The following is a 15,577-nucleotide window of genomic DNA, read 5'->3' on the forward strand; positions in this document are numbered from 1 at the left end:
GACGATTCACTAATTCTCCACCATGAAAAACATAAAGGGCTAAAGTTTTAAATATACTGAAAATTCCTAGATTCCTTTGAGATTCATTGAACTTTTCAATGGCATGTTTAAATCTACATATTCCCCTCTATTTTGTGACTGGGATGCCGAGGATCACAAAGCGGCTGTGAATAACCATGCAAATGTACATGGTGCCCACATTGTTACAGTCACCTATTCTATGTGTCGGTTAACCACACACGCTCCATCGAACTATCACAAACAATGAGTCACCATTTACCACCTTTGCTTAGAACCAATTAGTGTGCCGGTTAACCACACACGCTCCACTAACTATTTAGCAAGGGTACACAGTGTAATTTCATGGAATTGCATCAATTCATTTTTCCTAAAGTAACTAAGATTGGGAATTTTATGAAAAACGCTTAGTTACTTTAAATAGATTCATTATACTTATTAATGAGGAGAGGATTGCCTTATCCTACCCGTTCGGCTAACGACCCTCCACCAGTCAAGAAAGCGGTGGGTGTGAGTGTACACCCATTAAGCGTCATTTTATAGGCAGCAACCTTATACCCACCTTATAGACCGACTTCGTGAATGAGGCCTACTAACGGTAAGACTAGCATTTTAAATCATACATACATATATATATATATATATATATATATATATATATATATATATATATATATATATATATATTAATCTTGTAATAATATAATAGTATACGGTTCAATTTTATACTTGTAAAATTCTAGGGTCTGAAATTTGAATTATTCAAATTAAACTTTTAATCACAAAACTTAAATTTCAAAACTTGAGGACAAGAATTTGAACTTTTCAATACATAAAGGATCAAATAGAAAATAATATAAATCAACTAATTGATTTAATGATTATCTAAATTTGACCTACTCAATATTAATTGTAAGGCAATTTACCAATTTCATTCAAATAATCAATTATTATCATATAAGGAAATTATCATTCAATCAAATGGTAATTATCTTTTGTTTGGTCAAGAATATACTGAAATATATGATAAAATTTGGATATTAATGACCCAAAGCAATTAAGGCAAGTATCCTCAAGCAAAACAGAATGAAATCTCGAAATCAGCTCTAACTGACACTAGAACTCAACGAGTTCCACTATGAACTCACCGATTTGGAGCTACTCACCGAGTCCACAATGGGACTCATCGAGTTCATCAGTCAGAGGCACAAAAAATGATTTTTTTCAAGCAAAAATCAATCAACCAAAGCATCAATTCAATAGAAATGAATCAAATCTCTGATACCACTAAGGGTTTGAGCCATAAGAACTTTCCTATGTGCACATGCAAACCCTAATTCTTGGATCTAGGTTTCTCTAATTGAACATGTAATGTTTCCAAGGCTTATAATTCTAGATCTAGTGTGAACAATTGAATCGTAACATATGAAATCAGATCTGGAAGAATACCTTAAGTTGCTTGCTTGAATCTTCTTGTTCTTGGAGCTTAGAGTCACAATTGTCACTCCTCTAATGGCTTACAAACACCAACTAGCAAGAGGATGATTTGGAGAGAGGGAAGAAGTGAGGAAATTGGCTCTAGGGTTTCAATCTCACAAGAGTGGCCGATTTCCCTCACCCATAGGGTCTATTTATACTATGAGCTACTAGGGTTACATCCTTAACCCTAATTGAATAACTTAGGTCCTACGCAATCTAAAGATACTTCTAGATATAAGGATTGGACGAATCTATGATATCTACCCCTAAAATTCGGCAACCCTAATATCCATAAGGATTCATAGCCCAAAAACACAACTATCGAAAGTCTGACTCGCTGAGTCACGTCGACTTGGTCACGTGGATTTAATGAGCGGACTCGACGAGTCCAAGTACGTACTCGCCGAGTAGGTACTACGCAGAGAAAACCCTAAGTTCCGGGGTTGGAGCCTATTTAAAGGAACTTATGACCTTGGATGCACCCCATATCTTCTGTGAGAAACTCTAAATCGCCATTGGAGCCATGGGAGAGTTCTTATGATGAAATCAAGTAATTTAGTGGGTTTTATGGAAGGGAAAGAGCATGATTCAAGCAAAGAACAAGATGGGGGCTGTGGATCTAACATTTCTTCGCTTGGGACTGCTGTAAGAGGTATGATCTTGCATCCTTTTCACCAATTTTTGGTTAGACCTCAAGATCTTGGGAGTTTTAGGGTTTAACTCCCCTTCTTTTGTGATTATGAGCTAAGTGAGACATGATCTGAGGTGGGAAAACTTAGATTTGAACCTTGAGATGTCCAGGGAGTCCCACTCTTTAAACTTTATTCTGTTCCATTGGAGTTGTGAACCTTGGTTGCCATTTTAGAAGCTATTTCACAAAATAAGACCCTATGAGTCGTGTATAAGCTTAAAGATTAGAACTTTACGTGATTATTGAGTATTAGAAGGTCTGATCTACAAGTTAGAGAAACATATCTTACCTCAAAAGATCATTTGAGTGTTGCCATGGAGGAAACACGCCGAGTCCATAAGAGGAATCGACGAGTCGAGTCGGGTTGCCCCGCGATTCGTGTCCAGTGGTGACCCGTCGAGTGTAAGGCTAACTCTACGAGTCAAGTGAGGCCTTAGGAGGATTCTGAGAACATGCATGGACTCGCCGAGTCACCCGAGTGCACTCGACGAGTCTTGTCAAAGTTTGACTGTTGACTAGAGTTCACTTCAGTTGACCATGGGGTTTTGGTCGAGTTGATTTATGAGAGGTCAGGGAAGGGTAGAATGGTCTTCTACCCATTCTTTAGAGATGAGGACAAGAGAAAGTATTGATTTGAGATGTTATCATTTTGATAGGAGGAGGCTAGGTCGGTTTGTTGAGCATGAGAGGGTATCCGATATCATGCGAGGTGAGTCTTCTCACTATACATTACCTTGAGTGATAGTTATGTGTGACCGGAAGGTCTTATGTGCTTACATTGAGTATTTTGTTATCCCATTGTATGTGACATTCTATGCATTATATCTTTGTGATTTATGCTATGCGGAGTTTATAGACCGGACCAGAGGGTCCAACGATTTACGAGGCCGGAAGGCTCAAGCAGACCGGACCGGAGGGTCCAACGAGCTTAGGAATGGAAGGTCCACAGAGTTAGTGCCAAAGGGTCCACAGCGTTAGAACCAGAGGGTCCATAGAGTTATAGCCTCGAGTGGCTAAGATGTGTTGTATGTGGTTTTTTAGGGAACTCACTAAGCTTTGTACTTACCGTGTATGTGTTATGTGTTTCAGGTTTCTCAGGATCGCGGGAGGGCACCGACTTGATTGTATACACCAGAGAAAGAGTTACGTGGATCCTAGATTATTAATGGAGTTGTGTTTTGTAAATTGAATAAACGATATTTTTATACAATATGTTATGAAAAGTAGGTGATTTTTAAATGAAAGTTTTGTTTGAAAATTTACAATGTTACACTTGGCCTTGTAGTCCTGTGTGTAGCCAATGTAGCTTAGAAACGTCTGCAACTCTTCATAAGTTGGTTCAACAACTTTAAATCCTTTTGGATTTGCTTTCACTCCAATTGATTTGAGGAATGTCAACTTGTAGATCTGTTCTGTCGTCGATGATGGTAGTCTCTAAAACTCCATCTACCAGTCTAATACTGGTAAAAGCTCGATGGAGATGATAAAGTGGTAGTGGAGGATCAGTGTTTTTTGTGTGGGGAATGTATATGGGGTGGTTGGCGATGAACTCAATCATAACTCTTATGGATTCATCGTACTCCAATGGGTTGAGGGAGAAGAGTTGTGTAGTGTCCCTCAAGAACGGTTCTAGATTTGCGGAGGAAGATGAACCTTTAGAGCCCTTGGAAGATTTCTTCCTTGCAATGGATTTCTTGGGTGTTGAAGCAGTTTGAATGGGGTTCTGTGAAGACGCCATTGTTGAATGAGGATGAAAGCTTGAAGAACACCAAGAACAGTTGAAAGAATTAGCGATTGAGGGTTTTGGGAGCGTAAAGAGGTAAATGGGAGATTTGAAAGGGTATATATAGGTAAGGTAAATGGATCGGGTTGAAAGGTGTAATGAAGAGGATCCAATTTTAAAATGGGTCATATTTAATGTTTTGGGAACGTGAGTTGACGGGTGAGGTGAATGTTGGATTAATTTCTAAATCCATAACTATAATTGGTAAGACTTGACCCGACCAGGCATGGTCCATTTGGGTTGCATGACATCATGCATTTGGATAGACTATAATGAGAGAAACAACACTTAAGGTGTGTTAATATATTATAAGTTCTAATATATTAATAAGATTATTTAATTAGCATTGATCAAGAATTAATCTAGAATTAATCAAGTGATCAAAAGAAGACTAATAAAATTTATGGGTTGATTGTGTAAATCATCCATACTTGTATAGTGGGCTAATGTTCCATGGATTGTCAATTTGGGCTATAACCCAAAAGATTCTCCATGGATGCTCCATGGTATATTTGAACCCATGGATCCAAGTAAATGGAAAGCCATGACAATTAGGGTTTACCCTAATTGTCACTAACTATATAAGCATCTTATTGTTGAAAAAATCGGTCACTAGAGTATATATGAAAGGGGTAGCTGATTTTCATGAAGTGTGTATATTCTCTCAAGTTATTCCAAGTCTATTTGGTGTTGTGTGAAACATTTGAGGTGTCACACTTGGGGCACTAGGCACTCAAGCTTCATAAAGACATTCTACATCAAAGAGGTATGTAATTCTAACTTGAGATATTCATATGAATCAATGTTATTATGCTAGTTAGGATGAATACCTTGGAAAGTTCATATGTAAATGTATAATAGAGAAAACATAGATCCAAGGTATTTAGGGTTGCATGCATACTTAGGAGTGTTAGAATGCTCAAAACCCAATAGTAGTATCAGAGCCTAGGCTTGTTTTCTTGTCATACTTGCAAAAATTGGCTGAAAATCAAATTTTGTTGCTGTCTGCACAGCAGACTCGCCGAGTCCATGAAGGGACTCGATGAGTCCAAGGCAAAAAGCATCCAACTCGCCGAGTTGGTTCATGTACTCGACGAGTTGGACCCCCAGACAGCATATATTCGACTGTTTTGGCTGGAATTGGACTAGGAACATTACCCTAAGATGTTTTTGGACTTATAAACTTGTTTTTGATCTGGTAATGTTCATTCTAATCCAATTTCAAAGATAATTGTCAATAGATTCATGTTTTGTATTAGTTTAAAAGTTATGCTAATTACATGAAAAAGGTTTGATGTGAATTATCTTTGCTCATATGAGTTGCTTAGATTAATAGAAAAGTTGATTGATTATGTGTATTTAATCCATTTTAATCTAAGAGTTGATTCTAAAATGTGTTTGTGTAACTTGTCCTCAAGTTACATGAAAGGTCACATTTAAGTTTCTTAAAACTCATAAAAGTTGGAAAAGGTTACAAAATGAAGAGTCTTGTTATGGAGGTTCAAGAGTCTCTTCATTAAATAATAAAAATATGTAACCTTAATTAGTTCCATAAGTTACAAAAGAAGAAGAGTTACATTCTTTAATAGTTTAAAGTCTTCCATAACTTGTCCTCAAGTTATGGGACTTGAAGAGTTTTAATTAAAACTACTTTAAACATATAAGTTATGGAATTAAATGGTTTTGAATATTTTCAGAACTTGCCCTCAAGTTTTGGAATTTGTAAAGTTTCTCTCATGAATACTTTAATTCCATGTTATGCCCTTAGAATTTTAAAAGCTAAAATTCAACCCTTATACTTTATCATATTATAAGTTAATAATATTTATATATACGTATAAGAGTAAAGTCAGTCTTACCGTTAGTAGGCCTCATTCACTAAGCCGGTCTATAAGGGGGGTATAAGGTTAGTGCCTATAAAATGGCAGTTTAATGGGTGTCCACTCTCACCTACCGCTTCCTTGACTGGTGGAGGGTCGTTAGCCGAATGGGTAGGACAAGGACTATAATTCTCCTTTCATTAAAAGTATTAATGATAAATACTAAGTAACTAAACATTTATAAATTCCCAATCTTAGTTACTTAGGAAAATGTGAATAAGGTGCTAATCCATGAAATTACACTTTGCACTTTGTTTAAGCCGTTAGTAGAGTGTGTGTGGTTAACCGGCACACTAACCTGGATTTAACAAGGTAGGAAAATGGTAACTTAATCTTTATCATAGTTTCGGAGGGGTAAATAGTAAGGGTACCAAGTATATTTGCATGGTTACTTCACACCTTGTTTAGTGATCCTCGGCATCCCAGTCACAAAACCTGAAGGGCACACTCGAGATCGAAACATGCCATTGAACAGTTCAATGAATCTCAAAAGATCTAAGAGTTTCAAAACCAATTAAAAACCTAATAAATTATTTCATTTTCATGGGGGAATTTGGTGAATCGTCATTCATCTACCTTCAAATATTCTATAGCTTGGATTACGGCATCCCTCTTCCAAGTTATAAAATATTGTGTTGGGTCCTAGCCTTAATATTTCATATTGGGTGTTATATTAAGGACATTAAATCAACTATCTTGAATATCTCCCAAAAAGATGTTTGGTTCAGACATCTATGATCTTCCCAAATCTCTTGGAACTTCACTTCCTCCACCTCCTCCAATTATTCCCCCTAACCGACAAGTTCAAGGTCACTCAAGCCCTATTAGCAAGGCAAGGTCTAGGTGTGATCACATCTTGTAGGTGAAGTCACATATTGACAAGTCGGGAGATTTGGGTGTCAAACTCTTGAGAAGGTTGGTGGTTCAATCACTTTCTAAGTCACATAGTGAGTTCCTTTAGGACTCTTATGAAACAGACTATGACAAGACCCTTAATGATCATATCTATTTTCTTGGTGCTGCTGAATCAACAATGATTTGGAAGGCTAGTAAAGCAAATTTGATTCGAAGATCGACTTCCCAAAACTTTATGGACACTGACAATGGTGACACTGGAAATCCAGAATAATCATTCTCTTCCCAATGGAAAGGGATCGGCCATAGTCAACTCGGTTGACCAAATGGTAAAGAGAAAGGATAAGTTTATGATAGTCCCATGTACCATTACCAAAGTGTCCATATGTTAAGTAGCCAAAGTAAGGGGCATTGGTTGCGAAGCTGCCAAATTTACCTGAAAGATCATAAGGCTGGTAAAGTCAATAAGTTTGACTCTACTTCAGGTAAAGTCCACTATGTAACTCTATTAATTTTCTATTCTGAGATTCTTATTACATGATGTGACTGGGTCACATATTGATGTTTTATGAATCAAAGAAAAGGTGAAGAAGGAAGTATATGCTGATTCTGATCGCGAAGATGGATTTCGATCACATGGTTCGGTGATCAGAATTTTGAGTTGTTACTTAGGAGTTATGTAATATTGCTTAGGAATAGATAACAACAAGTTTTTCATATGCTTTTGCATTGTAAGGATAAGTTTTCTGCAAAGGTTTAAAATAAAAATTTTTGGTTTTATTTATTCTAGGTGTCCTTACAATGGCATTTGTGAAAAATTGTTGTTTATATGATTCCATTGATATCAATATTGGAAAGTGGATTTGATTATTTCATTTGTGGTAGTGTCTAAATTTACCAAACAAGGAAAGATTCTCATCACCCAAGTTTCAGTTGGATAGAAACTTGGAATCATGCAAGTTGTATGATGAATGAGAATTTTCATCTTTGGAAAATTAAGACTAATTACTTGTTCATATGGATGTGTGAGTCAAGTAAAGGACTAAGGGATCGGGTACACATTCTTGTGCATTGGTCAGAGTCCACCACAAAAGATCGATAAGACTATTCGTCATAATTTACTAAGGTTTAGTAAATTTGGTTATACTTACAAGCTTAAGTATAGTTATGAAACATTGGAAAAGATCCAATGTATGGCATAGCGAATAAGAAGAATCAAATTAGGCAGAAGGATAAAAGTTTCTAAATTTGAAAAAATGGGAGAGTACATTAGTATCAAGTTATATGATCATCTTAGTGATTAAGAGATGTTGAAACACAAAAGTGACCCTCTTAAACTCAGATACCCCAACCATCTACCTACCGTAACAGTTCACCATCCGCGATCATCTCAGCACCCGGAGTCAATTCTTCTTCAGTATCCGCAGTCCATCATTATGTTTTTCTTATCTTTATGTAATGTACTCTATTATCTAGCATACCTTGCACGGATGCTTATAGAGTAGTTGTTTAGTTCTGAGACTTTATAAATAGAGACTCCTTCTGATGCTTTATTATAACTTCTAACTACAAAAATTTCTTCTTCAACCATCTCTCTTATCACTCGATGACTTGTGAATTATTCTGAATATATTACTCCAAGTTATCTTCTTTATCCTTCTATTCTTCTTACTCTAAATTGCTACTGAAACATATCAAACTATAACCTCTCTCCGGAGCAAGTCTTCTAGACTTAATCACTAAACTTGATCTTCCTTATTAACTCGGAGTGAATGCATTCGTTGTTACGAATCAGTTTAAGTGTATTCTTGATATAAAAATTGTTGTCATTTATATTTCTTTACTTCCCGCAACTAACTATCTAACTATCTAACTATATTATTGTTGAGCTTTTAGATCCTTTGAGATTAACTATTCCGCAATATACTTGTTCTAACGTTTGTTCAAGTGTGTCTCCAAGTTTTTCTCTCAACAATTGGTATCAGAGCCAAAGTGGTTACTTTTTGAATATCGGAACTCTGATTTTTCATTAGGCCTTCTATACCACTAAAGCTCATTTCTTCAAAAAAAAAAAAAAAAAAAAACAAAAAAAAAAAAAACCGACAAAAATGACACAATCGTTATCTCTGAATGTCTCCAATAGTGTTGGTGGTTCTAACTGAGCTCCAATACTGGTAGAAAATGAATATCATCACTGGTCACAAAGAATGGAGAGGTACTTAAGAACACTGGGAAGAGATATATGACAATCTGTGGAAAAAGGACCACACGTTCCAGTCCTTACACCAGTCCAAACTGACGGCGCGACAACCAGGCTAGGAGGAGGTCAACCAACCATGAGTCGTCCAACCAAGGATGATCTCGATAAAATGGAAAATGATGTTGTTGCTTTTTATGAAATATCTTGTGGTGTTGCTCCTGACAACTTTGATATTATCATAAACTGCATGTCAGCAAAAGAGATCTGGGATGTACTCAAGAACCTATACAAAGGCTCAGAACAAGCACAAGATAAGAAGCTCACTACCGCACTCAACGACTTCAACAACTTCAAAGCTCATACGGGTTAAAGTTTGGAAGACTCCTTCAAGAGGTTCAACCTGATAGTCACAAAGTTATCAAATGCTGGTACCATCCGCAGCAACCATGAAACCAATCTCCAGTTCCTTAATGGTTTAGGAAGACATTGGACTATGGCTAAGATGATAGTCCAAGGCGACAGAAAGATTCACTCTTTATCACTCTACAAACTCTATGGAGAGCTCCAAGCACAAGAATCCACTGTACTCAAAGACTGTGCTAACTTCGGAGGACCGCTTGCTCTCATAGAACAAGCACCACCGCAGTCACCATACTCTTCATCGTATGATACCGCACCGCAGTCATATGAAGCAGATTCTGAGTATCATGATGAAGAAGAATTTTAGAAGGTTGCTGCTCTAGTTAGCCCATAGTTCAACCGCATACCACCTTCTTCTTTCCGCAAGAATCAACAATTCAACAAGCCTCCATTCAACCGTAACTTTGGTCCTCAGAACAATCATTCTCGATATCCCAAAGGCTCTCAGAACAATCAACCAAAGGAGGTACTACAGTCTCCTCAGAACAATGACTCTAGTACTTAATCAGAATACAAGACTGATGTTATGATCTGTCACAAATGCAATAAAGAAAATCACTTCGCAAAAGATTGTAAGGCCAATGTAGTCAAGGACAGAGCATTCTATCTTAGAATGGCTCAAGAGTTCGAAGAAAAAGAGGCAAGGGCAAATGTGGCCCAAGTTAAAAGAAACCATCAGCAGTGTTAAAGGAAAAGGGAAAATCTGCATGCTGGCCACTGCGGATGATGATGGGTCAGCAATGTTAAACAAAAACTACTGCTACATGGCAAAGGATGGGACTCTAAGCATCGTCTAACAGGTAAAACTCATGATCCAAACTTGAAATTATAATATGCATGACTATCAACCCTACATAGATGATCTTAATGACACTTGTGTTGCCGTCCTTACAGACTATAACAAAGCCTTAGATGAGAAGAACATTGCGTCCCAAGAGATGTTCCATGTAAGTGGATGACTGGATAACAAGAGACTTAAGATGGCAATGTTAGAGAAGGATTTAGAGTTAGAGAAAGATGCTAGAATGCTAAGTGAAACCCAATTAGAGATAGCTTTGAACCAGAGAGATTTAGCTCAGAGAGAAATTGTACACTTAAATCTCTTAATTGAAAATTTATTTAATGAAAGTGAGGCTATTGAAAATTTGGTAAACAATGGAACCATGGACAATACATATAATTGGGGTTGGTCAAATGGGTATCCTACCGCAATGGATTCCTCACCCCGGTTCAACAAAGACAGAGTGTATGTACCTCCTGATAGAGAATTTCATTTCCCTGTCAATGACAAGACTTTTCCTGAAGATATCAAAACTAACTTCAGTAGATTACACAATTTAAGCAATAGTTGTGTCATTGAGGAAGAAATTGTTGTTGATATCCCCGAAGTGGCACCATGTGATCAAACTCCTATCAGTGGCACCACCCATTCAAATTCTCAAACTTCATCCATAATTGATGAAGAAATTGTTGTTGAAATCCCCGAAGTCTCAAAGGACTTTCCATCTTTGTCCTCAGACCACAGTGTTTCACACTGTAGTCAAATGTCCCAAAAGTGTCCCACCGCAGTTTCATCTAAAACCTACTCTACGGTAGTTAAATCATCTCTACCAAAACCATCAGTTCAAGGAACCACAACTCTTCAGCCGATTTTTCATGAGTTGCCTACAGAAAATTTTGAAGTAGGCCAATGCTCTCAAATTCCAGAAACCTCAAGTTCTGATGATTCAAGCCCACGTTTTCAAAATCATTCAAAATAATTCAGGAAACCACAGTTGAATAACAATGACTGCGGTTCACCAAAATCCTTGGCAAAAAGGGCTTTCAAAGAAGAAATTAGATCTCGAGGCACAAGCAGACAAAGTTTTTCAAAAATTAAGAAACATGTGAGAATTCCAAAATCTAAGAGTCCAGAAAAAATTGTTTTCACAAACTACATTTCAAAAAACTCTTCTTTCATGGAAACAAGCAAAAAAGGAGGTTCAGTTTCAAAAGTCATTCCTGCTACTTCTGACATAACCCAAAAAGGTGTCAAACTTGTAAGAAACTACGTTTTTCAGGTCTATTCCTCAAATGACTCTAATTGGAAAGGAATTTTACCCACTCCAACACTTTTAAAATCACATCAAACTTTCAACAAATGGAATGGAATCTTACCAAATCCACCTAAACGGACTCAAAGATTTACACGTGCTAAACCTCATTCAAAACAAACTTTTCAGAAACCAAATGTCAAATCTTTTAGAAATTACCCACCTCGGACCAATACCAAGTCCAATTCGCTCTATAAACCGCTGACCAAACATAATGTCAGATTCAATGACAAACTCTCTTTTTGTAAATGCCAGTGCAACTGTCAAAAGGTTTTATCTCATGTCAAGTCAAATCAAAGTCAAAAACCTTGTACTTTTCAAAAAACTCGCAACAATCCAAATCTGAACAAACACCCAGGACTAGTTCTAAAAGTTGACAAAAGACCTGTCCATGCAACCTCGGACTATGCATCATTTAAAAATACATCAATTGTCCCTGGCTCCAAACTTGTTCGGATGCCTAAACTAACAGTGTAATTCTCAGGCTTTGTGCAAGGAGGAACAAGAAGAAGAATGGTTAATTGACAGTGCCTACTCCTTACACATGACCGAGAGGTTAGAATACCTTCGGGATTTCAGGCCTCTATGCAATGGAGGATATGTCATGTTTGGCAACAATGCAAACGGTGTTATCCGAGGTTACGGTGTTCACTACTGGGAACTTTTCCATTCAGAAGGTTGCTTATGTAGAAAGCCTTAAACACAAACTTATCAGTGTTGGCCAACTATGTAAAGTAGGACATCGTGTTGAATTTGATGATCAATTATGTTACATAATGACGAGTGATCGAAGCACTTGCTTAATCAAATCTCGCTCCGAAGGCACGATGTATCCTCTGGATGTTTCTCTCATCATTGGTAAACCACAACTATGCTTTCTGTCCAAAGTTGTATCCGAAGTCAGCTGGCTATGTCATCGCAAGCTAGCTCATCTCAACTTTCAGTACATCAACAACCTCGTCACTGGTGAACTAGTCTGAGGTCTCCCCATTCTCAAATTCAGCAACGATACTCTTTGTCCAGCTTGTGAATGCGGTAAACAATCAAAAGAAACCTATCCTCTGATAATGGATTCTTCTATCTCTGAACCACTGGAGCTATTACACATTGATCTCTGTGGTCCCTCAACCGTAGCCAGTCTCCACCACAAAAAGTATATACTGGTTATTGTTGATGACTATGCACGCTTTACATGGGTCTTCTTTCTTAGACTCAAATCAGAGACACTACAAATCTTCATTAACTTCATCAAAGAAATGGAACTTCAAATCAAGCTTCCAGTCAGACGCATCCGCAGTGATAATGGAAATGAGTTCACTAATCATCTTCTCAACAGTTTCCTGGTTTCCAAAGGCATCTCTCACAACTTCTCAGCACCCTATACACCGCAACAAAATGGTGTAGTAGAAAGAAGGAACCGCACACTCGTTGAAGCAGCCAGATCCATGCTTAACTTCGCCCAACTTCCTCTCTACTTCTGGGCTGAAGCAGTAGCAACCGCATGCTTTGTTCAAAACCGAAGTATCGTGTGTAAACGCCTCAATAAAACTCCATATGAGGGTCTCAACAATCACAAACCCAATGTTCGTTTCTTTCATATTTTTGGATGTAGATGCTTCGTGATCAACAATAGAGACCAACTCAACAAGTTTGCACCAAAATCTGATGAATTTTTCTTCCTTGGTTACTCCACTAACAAGGTTGCATATCGAGTGCTCATCAGATGAACAAGGTTGATCATTGAAAGCTTTGATGTGAAATTTGATGAATCTTACATCCGCAACGCACCTCCGTCCACCGAAACCACTGCAATCATGGAATGTGTCACACCCCAAAACCGAGAACGGCAGAATACGTTCTGGGGTGGAGGGCATCATGTACAGTATCATAACAATTGCATAATAGTAAAAACAAGCGACAACAACCATTGCATTTATATAATAAGTTTAATTACAAACGTGTTCTGTATAGTTTAATAGACACCAAAAGTATAACAAAATAAAAGATGGGTCTTGTATACCTTCCATCTTCTCCAAAAGTTGCACCAGTACCTATCTATCTTTGACCCGAGGATACAAGTAATTTTGAAAACGAGTATCAGCATAAAGCTGGTGAGTTCATAAGAATTTAGTGTCGTTGTTTGTGTAAAAGCGTTTTACGAACATGTAATATAAAAACTGAAACTTATGTTTGTGAGTAGTAGCAATCCCTAGAAAATCCTATATATTCCAGAAATGTACATTTGTAAGTTAAATCCTTTGAGTGTGTAAAAGTATTATCATTGAAACGTTCATTTATAAAAGTACAGTAATAATTCTCATTTGAGTAACATAGATGTAGAAAAGTTATGCCTGCTGACATTAGTAGTGGTGCAAAACTTTAATTAGTAATAGATATTTACTTGCTTCGGGATGTTAGCTTAGACTTTAAGTCTTAGTGTATTAATTTGGATATGGGTACAACCCCTCATGTAACCAGACTGAATGATAATAGAGAACCCGATGACCTTCCCGGTCATACGTAGTGTAGTGATGTAGTGCCACCCCTGGGCCTAGTCGGCTCAGACTGTAGTTAACAGTCGGGATGTAATAGTGTCCGCCCCATATAGATCTATACATGTAGTGTTGCTTTCCTTTCGGGAAGCCCTGGTCACATGGTGTCAGCGCGGTAGAGTGTCTTATAGAGGGATAGTGTGTTATGCTCTGGATTGGTGTATTCTCTTGTATTATAGTATAGTAGACTTTTAGTATAGTACATAGAGTGCTCTCTTATACATGCATTAACTAGTAATATTAGCAGTTATAGTGAGTATAGTAGTAGTAGAGGTAACGAGCAGTAGTCTTAACTATACCTATTATAGTTAACTTGAGAGTGTGAATTCCTGCCTTTGATCAACAAAGGTATTGAATAAGATGAAGACTCTCATATCTAGCACAAATATATATGATATATAACTAAGAAATCAACAACAGTTGGACGGATAACAGATACCCTAAGACCACATCAAACAAGAACAATAAATAAGGCGGGCTATCGGTCCTAAGTCCTTCAAGTGTTACTTATATAAATATATTAGTGTAGATATATTTTATAAGAAAAGTAGTTTAAACATAGTTTGAAAATTGTTTAACAACAATTAAATCCTAAAAACGCATTTGATAAATATTTAAAACTGTTTTATTGGTAAGTAGCTAAAAGTGTAGAAAATCCCTTTTTGATGGTAAGTTATGAATCACATATGATTTGATAATAAAACTTGTTGCATTATACTTGTGTCCCCCCCCCCCTAAAACATGTAAAAACATTTGAAAAGGTTCATTAAGGGGTATGAACTCACCTGCAATGAGTAGATCGGGTGGAGGTGTCGGATGAGCCTTTGGTGTCAAGTAAAGACTTGTACACCCTTTATGACCCTAGTAACATATGCAGACACATGTTTACAAGTAATTAGTGATTGAAACTCTCATTAAACACATATATACATCCTAATATGAACAAGGGCTTTATGGTTTAGTGCTAAAAGGCTAAAGGGTTGCAAGGAAGGAGTTTTAGACCTCACTATGGAGTTTACTCCTCACAAATCCCTTGGTGAGTTTACGGTTGGGAGACCACCTCCCCCATGAGTTTACGGCCGTAAACTCATGGGAGGAGTGAAATTGAGTGATTTGTGGCTCTAGAAGGGATTCCAAGGCAATAAACAAGGCTAGAGGGGTGTTTAAGGTTCCAAAAGAGCACTCCCTTGGAGTTTACGATCCTAGGACCACTCCTTGGGAGTTTACGGTCGTAAGCCCCATGGCTTATGCCGTGAACTCTTGGGCACCCTCCAATCTTCGATTTTGAGGTCCTTGGCTCATTCCTAACCATTTCTACTGAGGGTATAAGGCTATTTAGGGATTTAAAGGTTCATTTGGCATGGTTTAAGGGAGTTTACGGTCTAAGCTTATGCTTGGGCCATAAACTGTTGTTTGCCCTTCAAATGATGATGTTTAGGTGTTCTAAGTCCGAAATTGTAAGTCCCTAAGTCATATCTAGGCTTAAAATGTGGTTTGGAAGAGTTTTGGGCTTGATTTGCATGCTTAGAGGGAGTTTACGGCCTAAGGATATGCTAGGGCCGTAAACCCTCTTTCAAGCCCTCAAACTTGTTGATTCATGACTCAA

The sequence above is a fragment of the Lactuca serriola genome, chromosome 2, assembly GCF_051521515.1.
Source record: "Lactuca serriola cultivar US96UC23 chromosome 2, Lser_US96UC23_V15, whole genome shotgun sequence".
Lineage (NCBI taxonomy): Eukaryota > Viridiplantae > Streptophyta > Magnoliopsida > Asterales > Asteraceae > Lactuca > Lactuca serriola.